The sequence below is a fragment of the Heterocephalus glaber genome, unplaced genomic scaffold (assembly GCF_053883595.1).
Source record: "Heterocephalus glaber isolate CG9 unplaced genomic scaffold, H.glaber_assembly_v1.0 deba00001538, whole genome shotgun sequence".
NCBI classification, from domain to species: domain Eukaryota; kingdom Metazoa; phylum Chordata; class Mammalia; order Rodentia; family Bathyergidae; genus Heterocephalus; species Heterocephalus glaber.
In genome coordinates this window covers 38,141,697-38,161,940 of record NW_028258333.1, presented here as the reverse complement: position 1 = coordinate 38,161,940, position 20,244 = coordinate 38,141,697, and the positions used below count along the sequence as shown (strand labels likewise).

The 20,244-nt window shown below is 37.5% G+C and overlaps 2 pseudogenes across 1 annotated transcript in view; one reads left to right on the top strand and one right to left on the bottom strand.

The window, feature by feature from the left end:
• The window catches only part of LOC101721827 (protein SGT1 homolog pseudogene), a 136,049-nt pseudogene that overhangs the window by 69,323 nt on the left and 46,482 nt on the right, over nt 1-20,244 (top strand). The gene's annotated exons all lie outside the window — the stretch shown is intronic.
• On the bottom strand, nt 4,068-6,187 carry LOC101721473 (E3 ubiquitin-protein ligase RAD18 pseudogene; annotated as a pseudogene).

Sequence of the window (20,244 nt, the reverse complement as noted above, 5' to 3'; positions counted from 1 at the left end):
ACTGAATAATTGTTTCATTACAATCACTAGTTTCTCAAGTAGATTTTAGGGTGTGAATTTATGCCTGCATTTGAAGTCTACATTTTAGCTTCTGTACCAGTTCCTTGAAAATGAAAAGAGTTTACTTAATTTTTTTAAAATTCTATTTTATTGGTACATTCTAGGTATAAAATATAATGACATTCTTCATTGGAAATTTGCACCTTTACATAATCTGTCTTGGTTCTTCTTTTTTCCCTCTTTCCCTGCCCTCCCTTCAACCCCTTCATCCCTCCCAATTTACAAAGACTTGTTTCCATTTTTTCATTTTCTCATATTAATTCTGTTCCCTTCTTTCCTTTCCCCGACTCCTCCCACTTCCCCTTCCTCTTTGGTCCTTTTCTTCCTATTTCACATTATCTATTATACCTTTTAGTCCCTATTTACACTTTAAGTTTCTCACACTAGAGAAGCTATTTGGTATTTATCACATGTGTGTCCTATTTACTTCACTTAAGAGTATCGCCTCAATGTGCATCCATTTAGCTATAAATAGCTCTAATTTCTCATTTTTTATGGCTGAGTAGTACTTCATTTTACAAAAACCCCCCACATTTTCTTTATCCAGGCTCGAGTTGATGGGCATTTGGGCTGTTTCCAAGTTTTAGCTATTACAAACTATGCTGCTATGAACATGGGTGCACATATATCACTGTGGCATGATTCTTTTAATTCTTTGGGGAAGATTCCCAGCAGGGGAATAGCTGGGTCAAATGGGACTTCCAGTCCTAGTTCTTTGAGGTATCTCCATACTGATTTCCACAGTGGTTGCACCAGTCAACACTCCCGCCAACAATGGAGAAGGTTCCTTTCTCTCCACACCCCCATCAGCATTTATTATTGGTTGATTTCTTGATAGCAGCCATTCTTTCTGGGGTGAGGTGGAATCTCAGCGTTGTTTTCATTTGCATCTCTTGAATGACCAGTGATGTTGAACATTTTTTCATGTATTTATTTGCTATTTCTACTTCTTTGTCTGAGAAATGTCTATTCACTTCAGATGCCCATTTTTGGATTGGGTCTTTAAATTTGGGAGGTCTGATTTTTTTAAGTTCTTTATAGATTCAAGGTAGTAGACCTTTGTCTGAGGAAGAGCAGGTGAAATTTTTTTTCCCACATTGTGGATTGTCTCTTCACACAGCTGGTGGTTTCTCTTGCTATGCAGAAGCTTTTTAGTAAGAAGAGATCCCACTTGTTGATTGTGCCAGTTCACAGGAAACTGAGGTTTTGTTCATAAAATCTTTTCCTGTACCAATATCTTCAAGGGTTCTACCTAACCTCTGTTTCAGCCAGTTCAGCATTTCTGTTTTGATATTTAGATCTTTAATCCATTTTAATGTTAGTTTAACGCATGGTGAGAGATATAGGTCTAGTTTTAATCTTTGGCAAGTTGAAAACCAGTTTTTCAAGGACCATTTATTAAAGAGGCTATCTTAGTGTATTTAATAAATGGTGTTGGAAAAACTGGATTTCAACCTGCCAAAGATTAAAACTAGACCTGTAGTTATCACCGTGCACTAAACTAAGATCAAAGTGGATTAAAGATCCAAATATTAAGACAGAAACACTAAACTTGCTGGAAGATAAGTTAGGTAGAACTTTTGATGACATTGGCATAGGAAAAGACTTTATGAACACAACCTCAGTAGCATGGGAGCTAGCACAGAGAATCAACAAGTGGGATCTCATCTTATTAAAAAGCTTCTGCACTGCAAGAGAAACCACCAACAGAGCTGAGACAAACTACAATCTGGGAAAAAATTTTTAGCAACTGTACCTCAGACAAAGGTCTGCTATCTTGAATCTGTAAAGAACTGAAAAAAATCAGACCCCCCAAATTCAAAGACCCAATTCAAAAATGGGCATCTGAAATGAACAGACATTTCTCAGACAAAGAAGTAAAAGCAGCAAATAAACATATGGAAAAATGTTCAACATCACTGGTCATTCAAGAGATGCAGATGAAAACAACACTGAGATTCCACCTCACTCCAGAAAGAATGGCTGCTATCAAGAAATCAACCAATAATAAATGCTGGTGGGGGTGTGGAGAGAAAGGAACCTTCTCCATTGTTGGCGGGAGTGTTGACTGGTGCAACCACTGTGGAAATCAGTATGGAGATACCTCAAAGAACTAGGCCTAGAGGTCCCATTTAACCCAGCTATTCCCCTGCTGGGTATCTTCCCCAAAGAATTAAAAGAATCATACCCCAGCGATATATGTGCACCCATGTTCATAGCAACACAGTTTGTAATAGCTAAAGCTTGGAAACAGCCCAAATTCCCATCAACTGGAAACTGGATAAAGAAGATGTTTTTTATTTTTTGTTTTTTTTTATAAAATAGAGAACTACTCAGCCATAAAGAATGAGAAACTAGAATCATTTATAGCTAAATGGCTGCATATTGAGGCCATACTCTTAAGTGAAATAAACAGGACACACGTGTAAATACCGAATAGTTTCTCTAGTGTGAGAAACTGAAAGTTTAAATAAGGATTAAAATGATTAAAATGAATAATTGATAATTTGAAATAGGAAAAGGTCCAAAGGTGTAGGAGTGGTGGGAGCAGAAGGGGAAAGGGAAGAAGGGAAAGGAAAAATTATGAGAAAAGAAAAAAAGGAAATGAAATCTATGTAAATAAGGAAGAGTGGAGGGCGTGAAGGATGCACAGGTAATGGGGAAAAAAAATAAGAACTAAGATACATCATGTACAGGTACAAGCACCCAATGATAAATGTAAACATATTGTATAACTAAAATGGACCAATAAAAGAATAAAAAAAATAAAGAGGCTATCTTTCCTCCAGTGAGGGTGTTTGGCTCCTTTGTCGAAGATGAGGTGGCTGAGTGTGTCTGGTGTTGTTTCTGCATCTTCTTTTCTGTTCCACTGGTCTGTTTCTTTGCCAGTACCATGCTGTTTTTATTACAGTAGCTTTGTAGTAGAGTTTCAAGTTGGGGGTTGTAATACCCCCTGCCGTGTCTCTGTTACCTAGAATTGCTTTTGCTATTCTTGGTCTCTTCTTGTTCCAAATGAATTTTTGGATTGTTTTCTCAATCCATACTTCTGTAAAGATTGCTCCTGTGATTTCAATTGGGATTGTACTGAATCCATGTAGCAGTTTTGGAAATATGGCCATTTTCACTATGTTGATTCTTCCTACTCAGGAACAAGGAATGTCTTTCCATTTTCTGATATCATCTTCACTCTCTCTTTTCAGAGTGCTAGTTGCTGGGGATTTAGCTCAATGGTTTCAGCACCTGCCTCAGAGTGCTACAATTTTCAGAGAAGAGGTCTTTGATTTCTTTTATTAGGTTGATTCCTAGGTATTTCAGTTTTTTGGATGCTATTGTGAAAGGAATTGTTTGCCCCATTTCTCTCTCAGTAAGTTTGCTGTTTGTGTACAGGAAAGCTATTGATTTTTGTGTGTTGACCTTGTAACCAGCTACTTGACTGAATTTGGTTATTAAGTCTAGAAGACTTTTGCTGGAGTTCTTGAGGTCTTCTATATAGAGTATCATGTCATCTGCAAATAATGACAGTTTGATTTCTTTACTTCCTACCTTTATTCCTTTCATTTCTTTCTCTTGTCTAATTGCTATGGTTAATGTTTCTAAAACTATATTGAACAGGAGTGGTGATAGTGGACATCTTTGTCTTCTTCCTGATTTTAGTGTGAAGGATTTCAGTTTTTGACCATTCAGTATGATATTGGCTGCTGGTTTTTCATAAATGGCTTTTATCAGATTGAAGTAGAGACCATCTATTCCAAATTTTTTTAGGGTTTATATCATAAATGCACGTTGGATTTTGTCAAATGCTTTTCCTGCATCTATGGAGATGATCATATGGTTTTTGTCCTTGGCTCTATTGATATAATGTATTACATTGATTGATTTGGGTATGTTGAACCATCCCTGGATCCCTGGGATGAATCCCACTTGATCAGGGTGTATGATCTTCTTGATGATCTTCTGCATTCTATTTGCCAATATCTTATTAAGGATTTTTGCATCTGTGTTCATTAGTGGGATTAGCCTATAGTTCTCTTTTTCAGTTGGGTCTTTCTCTGCTTTGGGGATCAAGGTGATGCTTGCTTCCAGGAATGAATTTGGGAGTATTGCGTCCTTTTCAATTTCACTGAAGTGTTTCAACAGTAGTGGCAGTAGTTCCTCTCTAAATGTCTTGTAGAATTCGGTGGTGAAACCATCAGGACCTGGGCTTTTCTTAGTTGGTAAGTTTTAAATTATGTTTTCAATTTCATTGGTTGATGTTAGGTTGTTTAGAATTTTTAGTTCTTTATTCAACACTGGTAATTCATAGGTATCTAGGAATCTGTCCATTTCCTCTGTGTTTTCCATCTTATTGGCGTATAGGTTCTCGAAGTAGGTATTGATGATCCTCTGGATTTCTGCTGTGTCCATTGTAATTTCCCCTTTTCATTCCTAATTGCATGGGTTTGGGCCTATTCTTTCCTTTTTCTGATAAGGTTGGCTAAGGGTTTGTCAATTTTGTTTAGTCTTTCGAAGAACCAACTCTTGGCTTCACTGATTTTTTGTATTGTTTTCTTAGTCTCCATTGCACTGATTTTTTTTTTTTTTTTTTTGACCAAGTGACAATGTATTGTCACCTTTTCCTTTTTCCAGATAGAAAAGAATGAAAATTAGTTAACCATAACATGTAGAAGTTCACATCTTTCATTGGTCATTTATAAATATGAAATCTATGTTCAGCAATAAAAACTACCATATTCTGATCATGGCCTTAAAAGAGTTGGTAAAAGTCCCCTAATTCCTATTAGGTTTATTTCTTGGTTCAATCTCAGCTTTCAGTTGCTTTCATGCGGGGATTCTGTCTTGGGCTTGTATCTATGTCTTGAAGATCATTTTTGTGTGATGCTTCCCAGGCTTCCTCTTCTTCCAGAAGATCTCTTATGATGTCTGAACTGGAACTATTGCAGGAATCTGATTCTGATGAGAAAAGAGTCCCTTCTTGAATATCAGTACAACTAGAAGAATCATCTGCTCTCTTGGCCTTGAAATTGCTTGGAGAGCCCAGCTTTGATGGGTGAAAATGGTCTGCTTCTGATGTCACATCTGAAAATTTCATTTTATCCTCTTTTGGTCCCATGCATACAGATAACATCTTTCCTGTAGATTCTTCTTCTTTCATTACTTTGATTTTTGACATTCCACCAGTTTTCTTATATCCTTTTTTGGCTCAATCCACCAGAACTTGAAACTCATTCTGATGCTTTTTACCTGTCTTAGGATGCAAAGCATCACACTGGGCATTACACATGTGCACAAATTCCTGGTGCCTTTTAATGAGGTATGGTTTATTTCCTTGAATAGATAATCCATGCTGTTTTAGCTTTTTCTTTACATCATGATCAGAGAGTAAGTTATCCACAGTTTTGGGCAGCTGCTTCCTTTTTTGAACAGAACTTCTGAGGCTCTCCTTCTTGTCACATGACAAACAGCTGTCTAAGTGCTTATTAATGTGATTTTCTGGAATGTTCACCCCACAAACAGGACAATCCACGTTAGCAACTTGTTTCAAAGAGGATATAGAGGGTATCTCAGGTCTATTAGCATCTGAGAAACCAAGTGTCATCTTTTCTACAAAACATGTCTCTTTGGTCTCTGTAGAAGGGCTTTCGTCTTTTTGATGACTGAATTTGCTGTCATTTTCTTTTATTAACAACTCTGATGTAGAACCACCAGTTTCTCTGATCAAAAACTTGCCCATTAACCTGTTGCCCTGCTTTAAAGATTCTCTGAAGGCTCCATGACTCTGTACTTTGACAGCAAGTTTCTTTGAGGAAAAAGAAGCAGGAGATACGGGTGGTGACTCTAAAGCAAACTGCAACAGATGATTCTGTGCAAGTTTCAAGCTTTTTACCAGTTCATCTAATAGGTGGTAATTTTTCAGGTCTGGCTCTGTGATTGGCACACAACAAGTTGGACACTGAATTTTATATGACAGAAATTTTCTTATACAGAGAGAACAATAGTTATGTGAACATTGAGGAATTATCATCACAGTGTTGAAATATTCAAAGCAAATTCCACATCGTAGCAAATCATCCATTGTCTTCATGACTGCCAGGCCCGGACACCACCAAAGCTCATCCAGGGGTTCCATAATCATCACAGAGGATGCTGGGGTCCCACTGGCCTCTAGCATTGCACTGCCACTTGAAATTCTCAATGCTAGTGTGCTCCATTGCAATGATTTCTGCTCAGATCTTTATAATTTCCTCCCTTGTATGAGCTTTGGGGTTGTCCTGCTCTTCTTTTTCTAGAAGCTTGAGGTTCAGCATCAGGTTGTTTAATTGGGCTCATTCTGTTTTCCTAATATGCGTATTCCCTGCTATGAATTTTCCTCTTAAGACAACTTTCATTGTGTCCCATAGATTCTGATATGTTTTATTGTCATTGTCTTTAATTGAAGGAACTGTCTGATTTCTTCTTTAATTTCTTCTGTGACCCATTGGTTATTCAGAAGTGTGTTGTTCAATTTCCACATGTTTATGAAAGTTTTTGTTCCTTTTGCTATCGATCTCCAATTTCATTGCACTATGGTCTGATAATATACAGGGGATATCTTGAATTCCTTGCACTTACTTAAACATGTTCTATGTGTGAGTATGTGGTCTATTTTGGAGAATGACCCATGTGCAGCTGAGAAGAATGTGTATTCTGATTTTGTGGGGTGGAAGACTCTGTAAACATCTGTTAAGTTCATTTGTTCAAGAGTTTGATTGAGTTCTAGTATTTCATTACTTATTTTTAGTCTAGTTGATCTATCTATTTGTGACAGTGGGGTGTTGAGGTCCCCCACTACAATTGTATTAGTGCATATATGACTTTTCATGTCCATTAGTATTTGTTTTATATAGTTGGGAGCACTAGTGTTTGGTGCATAGATATTTATGATTGTCATCTCTTCCTCTTGGATTCTTCCCTTTACAAGGATATAGTGTCCTTCTTCATCTCTCTTAATCAGTGTTGGTTTGAAATCTACTTGATCTGCAAAGAGGATAGCTACTCCTGCTTTTTTTCGGGTTCCTGTCACATGGAGTATTGTTTTCCACCCTTTAACTTTCAGTCTATGAGTTTCTTTTTGAATTGTGTTTCTTATATGCATCATATTGTTGGATCTTGCTTCATGACCCATTCTGCCAGTCTATTTCTTTTGATTGGTGAATTGAGACCATTAACTTTGATGGTTATAACTGAAACGTATTGACTTATCATTGTCATGACTTTTTCTTTTTGTTTGATTCTCCCCCTTTGCACTAAATTTCTTGTCATGCCTGATGGATTCATTCTGCTGGGCTTCCTGGGGGTTATGATCCTCATTGTCTTTTCCTAGGATTTTGTTTAAAATTTTTGGAGTACTGGTTTGGTATTCATGCAGTTCCTAAGGTGCTCTTTGTCATGAAAGTATCTTATTTCTCCATCCATTTTGAAAGATAGTTTTTCAGGGTACATCAATCTGGGTTGGAGGCTGCTTTCCTTCAGGGCTTGGAATACATCACGCCAAGCTCTTCTTGCCTTGAGGGTTTGTGTTGAGAAATCTGCTGTGATTCTGATGGGCTTTCCTTTGTATGTGATTTGTTTCTTCTCTCTAACTGCTTATAGAAATTTGTTCTTCTGTTGGGTTTCTGGAATCTTAACAAATATATGCCTGTGTGTAGATTTTTTTTGATCAAGGCTAGTTGGAGTCCTACATGTCTCACTCACCTGTATGTCAAGGTTTTTCCCCCACTCTTGGGAAGTTTTCTGCCATTACTTCTGTGAACAATTTTTTATGTTGTCTGCACTCCCTCCTGTTTCTTCAATGACTCTAATCAGTCTTATGTTATTCTTCTTTGCATCATCTAGCAGCTGCTGGATTGGTTTCTCATGGTCCATTACAATTTTGAAGCAATTTTTCTTTTCCTGGTCAGTAATTGCAATCTTATTTTCTGTATCTGAAATTCTGCTCTCACATTGGCTCATTCTGCTTCATAGACTTTCAGTGGAGATTTTGATCTCCTCAAAATCTGTTTGTATCTGTTTTATAGATTCCATTTGTATCCTATGTTAGGATTCCATCATGTTCCTTAGCTCCTATCTAGATTTATTAATCATGTCTTGCACTATGGGCACAATCTCTACTGTTATCTGATAAATTATTTCTGATTTCATTTTTTCTGGATCCTCTTTTGTTGCCAGTTCAAGGAGTCCTGGTGGTTGGGTATCAAAGTGTTCCATTTCATTTCCCTTTGGGGCTGCTCTAGGTGGTCTGGAAGTCTGGTTTTGGACTTGTTTATGTGTCTTCTCATTTTGACAGGAGGTGGGGGTGGGGGGTGGGGGTGGGGTGTGCTGATGGCACCTGTGTGGCTCTCCTCCTCTGTGCTGAGAGAGGTATTACAGCAGCCCAGGAGCCTTCTCCTCTGTGCTTGGAGTGGTGATACGTCAACCCGGAAGCCTCCCCCTCCTCTGGGATGGTAGCAGTGGCTCGTCGACCTGGACACCTCCTCTTCTGTGCTCTGAGCAGTGGTACATTGACCCGGAAGCCTTCTCCTCTGTGCTCTAGTTTACTTAAATTTTATTGATGATCATGCCACACTTGAGGCCCAGGCTCAAAATGCTTTCTCCCTATTGATACTTGCAAAAATGCCTAATTTAAGTCAGTAATTAATGTTTCTCAAGACAAGCAGAAATAGAATTATTTATTTTTAACTTTATTAATTATTCTTCACTTTAAGTGTTAATGGATTTCTGAGAGCATTAAAAATATGAAAAATTCACTTTAAAATCTTTCATTAAAATATAATCTAAAAGCTGGGCATGGTGGCACACACTTGTAATCCCAGCACTCAGGAGGCTGAGGCAGGGGGATTGCCACAAGTTTGAAGCCAGCCTGGGCTACATAGTGAGTTCAAGGCCATCCTGAATTACAGAGTGAGACCCTGTCTCCAAATATATATATATATATATATATATATATATATATATATATATATATATGTAAATAAAACCATTTGAAGATCCATGTCAACAGATGATTTTTTTTTTCCTTTGTGAAGTTCATCTGGTAGTAAGCCATATTGCTGTGTGAACTGTGTGCTGCTACTTTTTTTTAAATCTCCTTATCACATATCCTGCCAAAGAGGAACCTGGGGAGACTGTTAGAAATCCTGTTTTGCCTTCCAGTCTTTGATGTAGATAAAGGAATCCTTCAGAGGGAAGAGAACCACAAGGGAAAGCATCTCTTTCTCAAGAGAACAGAAAGCGTGGCTTCAAATTTGCAAGGGTGACTCATCATAGAAAACAGCAGTTTTAAAAAGTGTGAGAAACTGCAGGGAAAGATGAAATAGCCCCATGGGAGAAGTGGACATGCTTTTGCTGCCCAGGTAGAGGATGTGCTGAGGAAAAGCTGCAGAGATGTAGGTGAAGATGAAAAGATCGGAATGGGGTCCTGACCAGATGCAAAGCCCAGAAATAAAACTTCAGCAGAGGTCGATGGCAATGCCGATACCTTGACAAGCTGGGCAAATCCTTGCCCTCTCTCATCTGAAGTGGTGCTCAAAAGTGGCTCTATTTATAGAACAGTGCAAGGTAAAGTCTGTTCAGTGAGGTTCTGTAATAGCTTCTTCATTAAACTTCCCTCCCTAATGCTGTTAGCTCTTGGGCTGATCAGGTAGCAGTGCTCTGGTGGGTGGAACACCACATGAAGCCATAGTATGGAAGAAAGAAACAGTGCCTTCAGCTGCTGGGGCTTGGTGACTTTTAGAGAACTATGATGTCATCAGATACTACTCCAAGTGCGTTGGAGTTTTTCACATGACCTTTCTAAGGGTATAATTTTAACTAAATGCGAGACTGAAACTAATTGGACTATTTTAAAGTAATTACTCTGCAGTATCTCCAAGGTTTATCTGGTGATTATTTTGCCCATGCAGTATGGCTGGTGAGCAATTGCTGAGAGTCCTGAGAAACAGAAGAGGGACTGTGCCTTTCCAGAAGCCTCTCAAGAGCTCAGACCACCCACACAGACACTCAAACACACAGGGAATTAAACTATTTGGGGGAGATTATGGCAGAGTAAACTATGTTCAAGCATCACAATCTTGCTTATGTTTATACTGACCAAATATCTCCTTTTTGCTCATTTTACCCCTATTTCCTAAAGTGTATCATTAAAATGACAAAATTTGGCTTAGCTTGAAACCAAGAATAGACCTTTAGAATCTTTGATTTTGAAGTAAACTTGAATAAAACATTTTTAACTTCTACGTAATATAAACATCATGTTTTGCCTCTGTTCAAGCCAAATCATCCCTCTTTTTCAATAGTCTTTATGGACTGTTATGAGCTCTATCCATAAATACTTAACATTTGGGTGTCTCAGAACACTATGTTCTCCTGTACTTGTGGGTACAGCCTTACAAGGCTTCACATAAACTTTGATGGGTCTTATTACAATGTCAGCTCTTTAAGGGTCTGGAGTCTTGCCCTCCTTGTGTGTACCTTTCAAATTATGTTAATGGAAAAGAGGGTCAAGTGAGAAAAGAAGGCAAGGTTAGTGTGATGCTCTAGGTTCTTAAAAGCTCTTATCACTGTTCTACTGCTCTCTACAAAGACAGAATCAGCTTCCCTGAGAGGTTTTCATGGCTTTCAACACTAAAGACTGTCACAGAACAGAGAGAACCAGATGAGACTTGGACTGGTTAGAATGGCATCTGATTTTTCTCCACAATCCAAACCTGATATTTTAAAAATCAAGACTTAGTAGTGGCTTTATATATTTTGTAGGCTAATCTTTTCATTGGACAAAAGCTGTCTAGACAAAAAAGTGTTTTATATGCACAGCAATTCTGATTCAGAATGTGTTGCCATTTTCATTTTCCACATAGGATCACAGCAGCTAAAGAAAAATGATTATACAGCAGCTGTTGTCTTAGTCTTCCTGTCCTTGTCATTCAAGTGGTGATGATGAGAGATTCTCAACCTTATGAAAAGGAATCTGTCAGGTATATGTGAATATTTAGGTAAACTATATCTAAATGTTGGATGATATTATCAGACATCACATCACTATAAAAGCAAAATATTGTATTTTCATGGGTGCTAAATTATATTTACTTATTATATTTATTTATATTTATTATATTTTATACATATTTATTATATTTATTTATGGGTTGGATGAAAATATTTTCCTGAATAAAGTGAATTGTTTCTATTTACATATCAATACATAGACAAAAACCACTTCCTTCTAAGAGTGTTTGAATTCATTTCTAACTTTTCAGCATTCCCATATTATTTCCCCAATATGTCCACCAGAGTTCTTAGCACACTTACGTTGAATTATAGTTATAGCTCTGTTTCACCTAGGTAACCTATACTTCTCAGTGGCTGTTATTTCAGTAACAGTTACTGAGTCTAAATTTTACACAATACATATTTGTCAAAGTTTACAGAATGGAAGCAATAGCTTCCCTGCTAATGCTGTGCCTCATTAGCTATGGTGCCAGTATGGTCTGCTCCAGATGTTGGACAATCACAATTGCTGTCCAAATCATGTTGATTTTAGTAGTTGCCATCAATGTATACGAAAGGCAGCCTATTCATGGACATTTACAGTTTCCTGAGGAGAGCTTCTGAAAGTAAATACACATATTCCTTCACTCCTACATTGATTTATCTGTTCAATAAAATCAATGAAAAATAAAAAATAAGCAGTAGTTGTGACTCACCTCTATGTAGATTTTTCATTTAAGATTATAATTTTCTTTGATTATTTAAACTACAATTACTATCACTTTATTCATAAAACTTTAACACTAATAGGGAGATAATTAACATAGAAATATATATATATATACACAAAGAGAGTAAAGATTACAGGAATCATACTAAAGATAAATATTGTTTACAGTAGTTTACAGTATGTTATATTTTCTTCAAGTCTCTTTACATACACATAAAATGTTTGGACATCATGCACACAGTTTTTATATCCTAATCTTTTTACTTAATGTTCATCAGAAACATTTTTATATGGCATTAAAAATCTTATAAACATCACATGAGATGATGACTACTGAATGTTTGTACTGGAATTTATTAGTATTATCCCTTTAGTGGACATTGAAATTGTTTCTAATTTTTGCTACTACTATAAATAACTCCCATGAGCAACTATGTGTTTAAGATTGTGTTTATAGTTTGCTTATTTCCTAAGATAGATTCCCTGAAGTAGAACGGATCAGGTTGCCTGAATTTTTGAGGATTCTTAAAACTACATATTTCTAAATAGCTTTCCAAAATTTATGTCAATTTATACTACTGTTAACCAGAATGTATACTCCAACTTCTACCATGCTATGATATTGAGAATTTTAAAAAACCGTACATGTAGACAAGGATTTTCTGAACAAAATCCTGGTTGCACAGAAAATAGTACCAAGAATCAACAAATGGGATCATATCAAATTAAAAAGCTTAGGCACAGTACAATAAACAACCAAAAGAATGAAAGACAACCTACAGAATAGAAAAAAATTTCCAATTGTTCTTCAAAGACTAATATCTAAAATATATAAAGAACTCAAAACAATTACATCTTCCAGAATAAAAGACCCAATCAAACAATAGGCAAGTGAAATAAATAGAAACTTCACAGAAGAAGCACAAATGGCCAATAAATACATGAAGACGTGTTCAATATTGCTGGTCATTAGAGAAATGCAAATTAAAACAACAGTGAGATTTCATCTTACCCTAGAAAGAATGGCCATCATCAAGAAATCAAATATAACAAATGTTAGTGAGGCTGCAAGGAAAAAGAAGCCGTTCTACATTGTTGGTGGGAGTGTAAACTAGTACAACCATTAGGATATCAGTATGGAGTTTTCATACTGATTTAAATTTAAAATTTAAATTTAAAATTAAATTTGACCCAGCTATTCCCCTTCCAGGTATCTTCTTCAAAGAGTTAAAGACATCATATTACAGTGATATATGTATACCCATGTTTATAATAGCACAACTCATTATAGCTAAATCTTGGAAGCAGATTATGTTGATCAAGAGATGAATGTATAAAAAATGTCGTATTTACATACAGTGGGGTACTACTCTGCCATAAAGAAAGACAAACTTCAGTCATTTGCAGGAAAATGGACGCACCTTGAGACAATAATATTAAGTGAAAAAAAAAGTTGGACACACAAGCTTAAATATCATATGGTTCCTATTCTGTGAGAAATCCAAATTATAAATAAAGAGCAAAATAAAAGATACATAATAGGCAGTAGGGAAATAAATGTTTCTCAAATGAGGGAGCTGGGTGTATAACACACTCCTGAAATTCCAGCACTAGGGAGGCTGAGGGAGGAAGATCACTGAGAGTTTGAGGGCAGCTTGGGCTACATAATGAGTTCAAGGCCAGCCTGAACAAGATAGTGAGACCCTGTTTCAAAAAATAAAACTAAATCAAATGGGAAGGGGATCAGGAGATGGAAGGAGGGTATGGGAGGGAGGGGAAGGGGATGAAAAATTGAATTAAGATGTGTTACATACGTGTACCAACTCCACACAAGGAACATAAATATGTACTCCAAAAATGCATTCATAAACCACTTGATTCCCATTATGGAACTGTAGAGTGCAGTTTCATAAGCAAGGACTCTCTCCTGAATTCTTCCAAAAAGATCAATCCTGGAGTCTCTTAATTAGCTATTTAGTTAATGAATCATTTAACTTTTGCTTTTTTAAACAAATATATTAAATTTAAGAGGGAGAAATTTTTCTTTTCTTTTTTTAAAAATTCCTTTATTGGTACATTTTAGGTATACAACACACTTACATTTCTCATTGGGAACTTGTACCTTTATGTGATGCATCTTGGTTCTTATTTTTTCCCCATTCCTAGGCCTCCCTTCACCCCCTCCACCTTTACCTATTTACAAAGACTTTGTTTCCATTTTTTCCATTTCTCATCATTTTTCCTTTCCCTTCTTTCCTTTCCCCTGCCCCTCCCACTACCGCTACCTCTTTGGACCTTTTCTTCCTATTTTGCATTATCGATTATTCATTCTAATCATTGGTACATTTTAGGTACACAATATAATGACATTCATCATTGGAAATTTGTACCTTTACATAATCTCTCTTGGTTCTTTTTCACCTTTCCCCTGCCCTCCCTTCAACCCCTCCATCACTCCCGATTTACAAAGACTTTGCTTCCATTTTTTCATTTCCTCATATTAATTCCATTCCCTTCTTTCCTTTCCCCTAGCCCTCCCACTTCCCCTTCTCATTTGCCCCTTGTCTTCCTATTTCACATTATCTATTATACCTTTTAGACCTTATTTACACTTTCAGTTTCTCACACCAGAGAAACTATTCGGTATTTACACATGTGTGTTCTATTTATTTCACTTAAGAGTATCACCTCAATGTGCATCCATTTAGCTATAAATGTCTCTGATTTCTCATTTTTTATGGCTGAGTAGTACTCCATTTTATTTAAAAACCACATTTTCTTTATCCAGTCTCCAGTTGATGGGCATTTGGGCTGTTTCCAAGTTTTAGCTACTACAAATTGTGCTGCTATGAACATGGGTGCACATATATCACTGTGCTATGATATTTTTACTTCTTTGGGGAAGATCCCCAGCAGGGGAATAGCTGGATCAAATGGGACTTCCAGTCCTAGTTCTTTGAGGTATCTCTATACTGATTTCCACAGTGCTTGCACCAGTCGACACTCCCACCAGCAGTGGAACAGGGTTCCTCTTTCCGCACAGCCCCACCAGCATTTGCTATTGGTTGATTTCGTGATAGCAGCCATTTTTTCTGGAGTGAGGTGGAATCTCAGTGTTGTTTTCATTTGCATCTCTCGAATGACCAGTGATGTTGAACATTTTTTCATGTATTTATTTGCTATTTCTACTTCTTTGTCTGAGAAATGTCTGTTCATTTCAGATGCCCATTTTTGGATTGGGTCTTTAAATTTGGGAGATCTGATCTTTTGAAGTTCTTTATAGATTTGAGATAGTAGACCTTTGCCTGAGGAACAGTAGGTGAAAATTTTTTCCCACACTGTGGGTTGTCTCTTCACACTGCTGGTGGTTTCTCTTGCTGTGCAAAAGCTTTTTAAGAAGAAGAGATCCCACTTGTTGATTGTTTGTGCTAGTTCATGGCCAACTGAGGTTTTGTTTATAAAATCTTTTCCTACACCAATGTCTTCAAGAGTTCTACCTAACCTCTGTTCCAACTGGTTCAGAGTTTCTATTTTAATATTTAGATCTTTAATCCATTTTGATTTTAGTTTAGTGCATGGTGAGAGATATAGGTCTAGTTTTAATCTGTGGCAAGTTGAAATCCAATTTTTCCAGCACCATTTATTAAAGAGGCTATCTTTTCTCCAGTGAGGGTGTTTGGCTCATTTGTCAAAGATGAGGTGGGTGAGTGTGTCTGGAGTTGTTTCTGCCTCTTCTAATCTGTTCCACTGGTCCTCAGGTCTGTTTCTTTGCCAGTACCATGCTGTTTTTATACTTGTTGTTTTAGTCACTTTTCTTGTCACTGAGACACAATCCCAAACACTCACAATTTAGAGGAGAGGTTTTTATAACAGTAGCTTTGTAGTATAGTTGCAAGTTGGGGAATGTGATACCCCCTGCCGTGTCTCTGTTACCTAGAATTGCTTTTGCTATTCTGGGTCTCTTCTTGTTCCAAATGAATTTGTGGATTGTTTCCTCAAGGTCCATGAAGTATGCTGCTGGAATCTCAATTGGATTTGCATTCAATCTATATAGCAGTTTTGGGAGTATGGCCATTTTCACTATATTGATTCTTTCTACCCAGGAGCAGGGGATGTCTGTCCATTTTCTGATATCATCCTCAATCTCTCTTTTCAGAGTGCTATAGTTTTCAGAGAAGAGGTCTTTGATTTCTTTCATTAGGTTGCTTCCTAGGTATTTCAGTTTTTTTGATGCTATTGTGAAAGGAATTATTTGGAGGGAGAAATTTTTCATGTTAGTTGATCAACTACTTGAGTTTATAAGAAAAATAACGCTTAGTGAAACTGGGTTTGATTCACTGTACAATACCAGGAACAATTTAGGTATATTTATTTCTTTGCCTTCAACCATTGTAAAGATGATCCCAAATTGAAAGGCTAGAAAAAAAATTTCACTAGTGACATCCCATTTTGAGACTCTTGGAAGAATAATCCATACATACAAAGAAAGGGTTTTATTTATTGTTATTAATGATCCAATGAAGTCTTGAAACTGTCCCTGAGCGATGGGGAAAGGGTCTTGTTGTGTTTAAGCTTATTTGTGCCAATTTGATTGGCTTGGGAGTTGCATAAGAGTTAGTAAAGCACATTTGTTCCTAGGTGGGTCATGGAGGTGTTAGCTTGAGTACTATATATGGTCCCTGGTTTTCCTCTCTGGCACTCTTCCCATGCTCTGCTTCCCACCGGCCATGAACTGAGCAGCTTTGCTCCACCACACGCTTCTGCTGTGATATTTCTGCTTCAGAGCCAGCCTACCATGGACTGAATCCTCTGAAACCATGAATCAAATTAAACGTCTCTTTTAAGTTGTCAGGCATTAATCATAATCATTAATCATAACATGTCACCTTGAGTAGATTATGAAATGACTAGCAGATTAGTGAAGCACAGTTCTGGGTATATCTATGGATGATTGACAAGTAGGCCAGCAAACTGAGGGAGTAAGACCCATCTTGGATGTGGATGGGACCAACCAGTAGGCTTGTAGCCTGGTTGGAATAAAAACAGAAAGAAGAAATAAATTTCTCTGTTTTGGAAGAGTTCTAGTCTTCACCATCACCTTTGGACATTGTCAATCTCCAGTTCCTTCAGCCTTTCTACACAGGTCCTTCTGGACAACTCTACAGTGAACTTCTAGGCCTTTGACCTTGAACTTGTGTTTTATCCTTGATTCTACTTGTTCTGTGGCTTCCATCTTGGGATGAGCAGCTACTGGATCTCTGGCTCTCTAGTTCACAGGTGGCCATTTTGGATTTTTCCACCTCTGATCTTGCAAATGGTCACTGTGGACTTTTCCACCTCTGATTCTGTAAGCCTACCTAATAAATCCCTTTGCATAATTACCATGTATTTCTCTTGATTCTATTTGTCTAGAGAACCCTAATAATGCAGTGCCAAATATTGATGTAATCTGGAGATGGAAAACACAAGGAAGGTCATTTTACATGGCTTAAATTTGAAATGCAACAAAATAGCATATCACAAGTAAATGTAAGTAAAAGTCTTTACACACAACAACTCTACTATTTAGAGTCACAGATCCAAAATAATCTGCCTTCTCTTATATTTATGAACATTCTATTAGCTAAAAGAGCCACCACCACCCCCATTCCAGATGTGGCTCTCTGTACTAATGACCATCACTGTGGTAGGAGAACGTGATTTGAGAGAAAGTGCCTGCCTTGTCACTGGGTGGTAGAAAAGGATTGAGTGGGCAGAGGGCAAGACCACTTTAAGGGATTTGTGATCACTGCACAAGATGTATTTTCACTGGATGATTCTAACCAGACCCCATAGGATTTGATTTGGGTGAGTGTGCTATAATTGGATGCCAAGGCATAAAGTTCAACATGACGGATTGAGTCAGGGTCAATGCCAACTTCACCGGGTGTGTTGTGGATCTTGCAACATGAATGGATTATGCTGCAAAGCTTGACAGCTGTGGCACCAGCAGATAAACAAAATGACAAGATCATTCATGAAAGCTGATCTTGCTGAAAAAACAGAAGAGCACATGGTTGGCCAAGATCATTCAAGATCAAACAAGTACTGACAATGGCTTTATCCTGGGTGTTCCATGATGTCCCTCCAAAAAGCAGCCATCAGCCACAAACACAGCAGCAGCTCACACCAGTCAGTTCTGTGGCCATGTGCTTGGTTTTCAAGTGCTTTTAAAGGTCCTGCTAGTCAGAAGGCTGATGGAAAGTTCATTAGCTAAGTATCACACTCCTGAGCCAAAGACACTTGTGAGGAAGGTGAAAACCTAATCTGTCCACTGATTCAGAGAGCTATTTTGAGAACTATGTTAGCTACTAAAAGAAAATTTGCTATGTAAGACTTATCCAGATAAGTGCAGATTATCAAGGAAGACTGTTCTGAAACAATTAAAATACATTTCAATTAGACAAAAATTCATAATTAAAACATTAAAGTAGTTAAAGCTTAAGGAAAACTCCTCTCCCTCAATAATCTCTGCAGTTCTTACTTGAACTTGGAAGGCAGTCAATAACTGGTAAATGTTGTTAGAAAGATTCACTCGTTGGCTCCCAGGGTTCCCCCAGGGTACTGATGGAGATAGACAACTACAGATACAATGTCATAGAAACACTGGCCTATTGGCAGTTGGTGCCAGGTGAATATTGGTCTTCCTTGTTGTATTTTTTAGGTCAGAGGTCAACACTATTGTTGTTTACTGCCCATAGATGTTTGTGTCAGGTTGGCCAATGTCCACAGCAGGGTGTAGTAGCTGTTTCATCATCTTCCCGTATGAGAAGACAGAGCAGACTTTTTTTTAAAAAAACCTCAATGTGAAATCCTTTCTAACGGAATCATTTTAAGTTGCTATTTCAGGACACTTGCTTTCTTTCCGGAATTCACAAGCTGAACTGATTGGCCAAATCTGAGAAAGTGGCACCTTCTCTTCCCAATGGACTTCCATAGCCTCTGGTTGCACCTGCTGGTTCTCTCTACCAAGGCAAGCTCACTATGCAGGGAAGGGGAGTGAAATGTCCCGTGGAAAGGGGACAGATCTGACATGACCTACTGAGTTGTAGGCTATTGTACTTCTGTAATCTGTTATACTAATATAATTCCTAGTATATAAACCAGAAGCCTAAGACATAGAGAAGAATAATGTGGCCATGGTCTCACATTTTAGAAGCTCGGGAGCCAGGATTTAAAGAGATGTGTGAAGATCTGGATCTTATTCAGTAAATTTTCACTCCTGACTAAGGAAGCTAGAAAAACTCATATGCACATGCACAAATGCTATTTTACTTACATGTGCTTAGTCCTGTATGCCAGAGATCCTGATTTACTTGGATCTTGGGATAGAGTCCTGGAGTTGGCATTTTAAACAAAGCTGTTTATATGATTCTAAAGCATAGCTGGTGTGAAAACCATTGACTTCACTCCAAAGTCACATTACACCACATTGCTATTAAAAAATAGCAGATTTTCCCTCATTAAAGAATTCAGAAGTCCTTTCCAAATCACATGTTAGAAACAGGAAGTTTCTGGACAGGTTTGAACTTTTGGGAAATTTTTAATTGCTTCCCTTATTCCTTTCCACGCACAAGAATTTCTGTGCTCCCATAGCCCATGTTGCTCAGACAGAACAGTTGTAACTACAAATTCAAGGGAATCAAAGAGATCTGTGAAAATCTTCCTGGATCTTTATTTTTTGAATCTTGTTCACTAGTTAAAAATCTTCCTTGGATGCTCATCATTTCTGGGAGAAATTTTAGCTAACAGTTGGCCTCATCTCCTTCCATCCCTGCTTAGGGATTTCCCCTTGGATCACCTGAACTTTGGTTGAATTTCTGTGGCCCATTTGATCACCACAGAGAATAGGTTGTGGTCCTTAAGAGACCAGAGCTGCAGCCCATGATCTGACAATGGTCATTTGACTGAAGGTGACATGCCCTTGGAAACACAGCAGATTATTGCCACTGTCCCTTATAGTAACCACTACTCCATCTCTGCAGAGACTGTAAAATTCAATTCCAACAAAAGTCCTTTGTGAGGGTGCCTAGGCCTCAGGTCTCTTAGGAAGTGGCAGAGTGAAGTCTATTTGGTTATGTACTTTGACATTTCTAACTTTTTTTTTCCTTCCTTGAAAAGAAGGATTTTGAAAAACCAAATGTTTGGGCTGGAAGATAATATTTCCAAATCTTTGGAAGATTATTAAGTGAAACATACTCTTGGGGATTAGAGGTAATTTCCAATGGTCTTGGCATGTCACTTTGGGCATCAACATATCTATTAGGAAATAACTTGGAATTGAAAAACAATATGTGTAGTATTTTCCTTTTTAAAAAAAAGGTGTAAAAATAAATAAAACAGATATAATGCTACATAAGACATTTAAAAATTTGTCACTCAAGAATAGGATG